This window comes from Xiphias gladius, unplaced genomic scaffold (assembly GCF_016859285.1).
Source record: "Xiphias gladius isolate SHS-SW01 ecotype Sanya breed wild unplaced genomic scaffold, ASM1685928v1 HiC_scaffold_145, whole genome shotgun sequence".
Taxonomy (NCBI): domain Eukaryota; kingdom Metazoa; phylum Chordata; class Actinopteri; order Istiophoriformes; family Xiphiidae; genus Xiphias; species Xiphias gladius.
The window spans coordinates 56886-63514 of NW_024401777.1; the positions used below are offsets into that span (position 1 = coordinate 56886).

Below are 6629 nucleotides of genomic sequence, written 5' to 3' on the forward strand. Positions count from 1 at the left end.
GCAAATTCACTGTGTATTCACTATTTACTGAGTTTGAGAAAGTGCTGAGTGAATACAATGATAGATATGATGGAAGGAGCAATGAAAATAAAACCCTTGTTGTAACAAACAATACTTTTCTTTAAAAAAACAAAACAAAAGCACAGTTTTTCAAACATTTCTTATGAATTCTCACAAAAATCCCAGTCAAATGGTGTCCTAAGGGCAAAGAATTTTTCTTTTCGAATTGGGGATACAAAGTGCCGATAGGGTCAGAAATGGAAAGATATTTTGTATCTCACCCTCAAGGTGCTTTTGGCAAAAACATCTGGGGAAAGCAAAAAGAAAGTTTGGCAGGTCAAACAGTTCAAAGTTTAAAAGGAAATTAACCCGCAACTAGCTGATGACAGTACCTGCACTGTAAATGTCCAGTGGACAAACCGTCTGTAAATTCTTCCAGACTCACTTTGTACTGAGGACGAATAAGTTACCAGATTGGTACCTCACCCTTACTTATGCTCTCAATCTCCTACTCTCACACAAACGCCACAACAGCAACTTACCAGAAAATCTATTTCTGTTACTTCAGTCTCAGGCTTAGCTGTCGTTATATTCGTTTTACATATTTACATAAGTTCTCTAGAAATATACAGAGATGACCCAATTAAATAAGCATACATGTTTATGTGTCACCCAGATTGCACATGGCTTGATTCTTTATGCTGCCTGAGTACAGGGGTCCTGCAGATTATGATGCCTCTGACAAAAAGTTTTGGCGATCGTATTCACGATCAATTATGCTGCATGACCATCTCCTTCACCAGATTTTTAAAACAAGCACACAATCACAGAAACAAGCACAACCCCCAAATCGGTGATCAATATTGGGTTACCTCCTCCGTCAGAAGTGTTACTTCAAAAATTTCAGGCATAACAAATTCATGCATAGACAGCTTACGTCTTGAGAGAGACATCACGTTAATTACCTTCAGCACATGTGCATTCATCATTTCTACAGAGCCTCAGTAGCTGTCAGCCCTCCTCTGTGGATGGTAGAATTTCACACAATGAGTTTCTGCAGCAAGAAAGAAAGATATGTATAACTGTGTCAGGTGTTAGGAACAGAACAGCTTATGTTTCTCGGTGTCTTTGAGACTCACTGTTACTTTCTTCAGTGATGATAATGGTATTCATAGACAGACACAGCTGCTGGTTGTAGGACGCCCACTTTCAGCTTCTGATGGACCCTAAAAGTGATCTCCTCTGAGTGGGTGTGTGAGAAACCTGTGGAGAAATGTAAGCAAAAGGTGTGATTAGTGATAAAATGAGAACAAGGGAGAGAGGAAAAGGTAAAAAGAGGGAAGAAAGGCTGACGCCTTACCTTGTCCAGAGTAGATGGTCACCAGGCCTCTTTCTGACTCAATGTATCCCATATTTTGCAATGGTCTTGAACCGTCCTTTGAACAACTATACACACAAACACAGAAACACACACACACACACACACACACGCACACACACACACACACACACACACACACAAACACACACACACACAGTCCCTTGAAAGGCTGCTGTCACTGTTCATTTGTTAAAACATTTGTTTGTGTGTGTGTGTGTGTAAATATGTGTAATATTTGTGTGTGTGTGTGTGTGATAGACACTAAGTTCCAGGTCTTTTTTGTGTTCCTGGTGAAGCCAGTTAACCCGATATCCAAGACTGACATTGTTGCATCGTGCTCCGTGTCCTTATACCTGCACAGACCAATAGACAGAAAAAATTAAAATAAGGAAGAATTAGTAGAAAAAGCCCTTATCAAATATATTAAAAAGACTATACCTGGTATAACGGAACAAACTGCTATAAAGTTAAGTAGCTGTAAACTGCTATTAAGCAAATATTTCACCCTTAAACAATCCTTTTTTCCGGCCCTTGGTGAGACTATTTAGTCAACTGCTGTTCAAGGACAAAAATGAACTTTAAATCTTGGTTTTTAAGAAGTCAGCATGGACAAGAACTCCTTAAAGTGCTCAGAGAAATGGAAATTTAACATTATAACTGGGCAAACTCCATCTGCTAATGATTGTTGGTTAAATTAAAACTCAGACCAACATGTACCAAACAGTTTGTTACCTAATATGTTCATGAATATGCACAAGTAGAAGTTAAATTTGAATGAAATTAATACTAAAAAAGGAGACATAATGTCTTCAACATTTATTTACATCTTTTTCTTTTAAAACCCAACGTTGTGAAGCGGGAATGGGTAATGAAATCAGGGCCGTGGGGCAACACTTTAAAAGGAACTTATTGGAAATGTAATTATAGACCAGAAACAGAAGGGAGAAGTGAAATGGAGGGATTGAGGCTGGTTTTGAAGAAGTGTTCTCTACAAAGCCATTGTACTGTGATGTTTGCTGGTATTATTTCTACAGTTTACTTACAAAACTTCTATTCTTAGCTTGTATATCTTCTCATCCTCATCCATTTCTCTGCAGGATCAAAACAAGATGAGTATAAAATAAAGAAAAATAAAACAAGACAGAGGAACATTTAGAATGACAGCCGCAAATAACTGACAGGGGCCTCATCACCTGTTGGAGCTCACTGACAGGTTAAACTTCTGACAGTCGCTCTCCTTCTCTGGGCCGAGCATAATACACTTCATCTGTCTGTCACACAAAAAACAATACTGGTAGATAATATAGACATCCATCTTAATAGTATTGTCCACACAAGGTTAAGGTGTCTTTACGCTTATTTGGGATTCAGAAAGGACACATCTGTACAAAAGAAGCTTTGCCCCCACTGTCACTGTTGCGTCTCTGTTCCTTCAGCAGTCACTTTCACATTCTGGTTTATGTTGATCTGTAGGGATTTAAAATATGCACACAAACACGAATGAACAGACACACACAAGGATCAGCAGAATAAAAGTAACAACCCAGTGATAATGAACCAGTGCATGATTGTGTATGTGTGTGTGTGTGTGTGTGTGTGTGTGTGTGTGTGTGTGTGTGTGTGTGTGTGTGTGTGTGTGTGTTTCTCACTTTAGATGTTCTCGTGGCATAGTGGTTCTCAGTGTTGAAGTTATTACTTTTCAGGCTTTGCCCTGCCCGGCAACAAGATGTCGACATTCAGATCATACTCTGGTTCTTTGGCAGGGGCCCAGTACTCTGCACTACAGCCTGATACACACTATCATGGTAGCCTGGAGAAAAGTGATTAATGGGTTGAGCCCTACAAACAGTATGTTTGTAGGTATCAATAAACCTAGAGAAACTAACGTGTCGTATAGAAGCGAGGGGTCCTGTGTTACCTGAGTTGATCCGCAGCCTCACGCACTCTCTGCTGTTTGTTGAACCATCTCTAATAGGTCCAGCTTCTTTAAAAGCCTTTATTAACAGAAAGCAATGGTTTAAAATTGTATTTGACTGTACATGGGATTTTTTAAAATTATTATAGTTAAAATAGAAAAAATGTTTATAAGCTGAACTATGATGTTCGTTGGAAAATGTAGAAGGTCATAGGATTTTCAGTCAAGGAAATGCCTGTCTTCACCAACTTTCTACTCTTTAGTGTAGGTACCATGGATGATAACTCACAACTAACCTATGTTTTTTATAGCATGACATGACAGTGACATGCAGATACAGAGAGTTGGATATGCTCACCTTGGCCTTGACCAGAGCCAGAAAGGCATAAGCTGTGACCTCCTAGTGTGTAAACCGTTAGAGTACAGGCCAGTGGGACAACTCTTAAGAAAACACAGACACATTGTCATACTATACCTGTGACAAGCTAAGGTTATGTACTGAAGTTGAAAAAGTAAATAATGTTAGGCCTCATCAGAGTGATCAGCTAGGTTCTAAGTATACATGTTAAAGTTGCTAGGGTGAATCTGTAGATATGCAATACTTCCTATTCACCTGTAGACTCTCTTCTGAATATGTATGTAAAATACTTTTTAAGGAAACCTGGGGGAAGCAAACTTGTAGAGAATTTCCTGGTTCAATTTGTTTCATTGGCCAGGCGTATGATGCCATGGCAATAGCATAGGGTTGATTAAGCTGGGCAGACACTTCTCAGGTAGGCCACTGCTTTGTCTATACTGCCTGGCAGACGCTGGAAAGAAAGATGAAAGATAAGAGGAGGAGGCGAGGTAATGGGAGAACAGATATACAGGGTACTGTGTAGAGGTCGTAAAATGGGTGCGTTACAGTAATACTATATGTTGGAGCTGCTGGGCTTATCCCAACATGTACTAGGTGAGAGACAGGGGACTAAATGGAGAGGTCTCAGTCTATCACAGGACTGACATACATATTAGCTCTCATATTCACACTGACTACAAATTTGATGACCAATTTGGTACCTGTGTGTGACAGAGGTAGCACTATAATCCTACTTTTGACTTCTCAGAAGTATCTCTATCATTAAGCACTGAATGTAGCTATGACTGGAACACCTAGAGGATTATATGTGCGCTTATTTAATTTTACTGTAATATTAAACAGATACTTTATTAGTTTTAGTGTTGTATTTGGCTCTAGGACTTGACCCTGTTTGTCCTTCTTTTACTAGCATTACCAGAACCATACTGAACTTCGTAATTACAGTTAACCTGGGGGTGCAGGTCAGTAAATGAAAAGCTAAGAGGTAAAGGAAACCCGAAAAAATAATGTGTGCAAGTGAAGCACTCACATTAAGCGTCAGCATATGGTGCGTGACTCCTGCGCTAAGCGATGAGACAGAAGGCCGTCATGGATGCATCTGAATCTGTTCGCACATCACCCTACACACGCTGCAAACACACACAAACACGTGAATATCATCATTATCACTACTACCATCAGTATCAAACATAAGCTGTTATTCAGACAAAATGATAGCCAGTGACATGTAATGGTTTTTGTTTTTTGATGTGGTCTCTTGTTTAACATCAAGATGAAGAATTGATGTTAACAACATCATTACGCCACAACCATCTCTCTGTTGTTCACCCTTCCAACTACTCTAAACTAAACCCATCACTTTGCTGTGCTTTGAAAATCAGAAAACTTGACAGCGTCGCCAGATAACTCCACTTTCACTGCCACCAGATGGTAGGCCATGGAAAACACCTTCTAACGTAAGCTGTCAGCCTTAAAGAGAGAGAGGGTGTAATTGTAATTAGTTTAATTTATTTATACATGAAAACACATTAAATCCTCAGAGTCAGAGTCTAGTGGGAGGATGTGCACAAATTAACATGAATTCATGTGCATGTTGGCAGGCCTCACCAGGTGCTGCTTTGGTGACTAGGATACACAACAAAAAAGACCCATCCTTTTTACGGTAGGCAAGCTGATTATAGTAACCTAAATAACAAAAACAAAATGGAAATACAACAGCCTTTTGCAGCAGCTATTTAAACTCTGTACTAAATCTTATCCACTGAAAGACGGTTTGAGTAGCACTTTTTAGATTAGGTGGTTTGTACTGTTGTCTACCAAAAGTAGCCTTTTCAGTGAGAGCTTCATATTTTTATACACAGAACTTTAAACAAAATTTCTGCTGTTTGTGCTAATAAATGCATTTGTGTGAGCCTACAGTAATGATGTGTTGGAGGGCTTCGTTACGTCTATCAATACCTAGATTCCCTAGGATGGCCTTGTCCAAATGTGGTGCATAATGACAGACAGAGGTCATGTGGATTATGTTCTCCTCCCAGAGCCTGAGGCTGGTAGATCCAGAGTACCCAGTGGTGTCCCACTGATGGCATTCTTCGGCCTTGCTTGCTGTCTTCCTGCAAACATTCCCACAACCAGTGAGGTTCTAATTTGCCCACTGAGAACAAGGAAGTACTGCGTCTCTTGCAACAGGAACAACTAATGCAGAGGTAATACTACAAGCACTCTACTACATACCATGTCATTACATATCTCACCTTTCACAGAGATCTGTGTGCTAGTGGAGTGTGTTTGGAAGAAAATCTTTCGTTCCACTGTTGATAATTTTCCACTTGTTTACCATCTAAAAAGGTAAGAAGAGTTTGCAAGTTTTGGGATTAATTCTCAAATAATTAACAGATATTCTAACTTTTTAATTAACAGGCCATTTTATTACATAAAGTATTTATGCGCCATATATAATTCCTTCCATTAAATGATGATGTATGTTATGTACATTGCCCTATGCCAGTAGCCTTGTAACCCATCAGTTAGACTCGTTTTTACATTTCTCAGAGGCTGCATAGCGGTGTTCATCTCTATAGCCCTGACAAAAGCGATGGATTCTTCTCCAGGTTCTGAGGGTCGGGGACAGGATACTGACATGAGTCATTCGCAGTTAAACAGGCCATTCCTCCACAAGGTCAAGTTAAAAGATAACTCTGACAGCTTCCAAAAGGACATGGGTTCAGAATCTGACTGCCAGGTCCAACCCTTGGCTGTTTCTCCATAGACTCAGCCATTAGGATGCCCTTCGTCCAAGGCATTTGAGTTTCAACAACCTTTCAGGATTCAGTTTAGGGCCAGCCCCCACAGTTCAGTAGGGGTCAAAATGACTGCTGTCAAGGACCCCACGAGATCCCAGCCCTCTGGCCCTCTGAGTAAAGAGATGCCATCAAGTGTGTAGACAGTCCCTTCCAGTTCAGTGGGTTCTACTT

General features: G+C 40.0%; 1 pseudogene; it reads right to left on the bottom strand.

The window, feature by feature from the left end:
• Positions 1 to 1150: 1150 nt before the first annotated feature.
• LOC120787365 lies at positions 1151 to 3696 on the bottom strand (annotated as a pseudogene).
• Positions 3697 to 6629: the final 2933 nt, after the last annotated feature.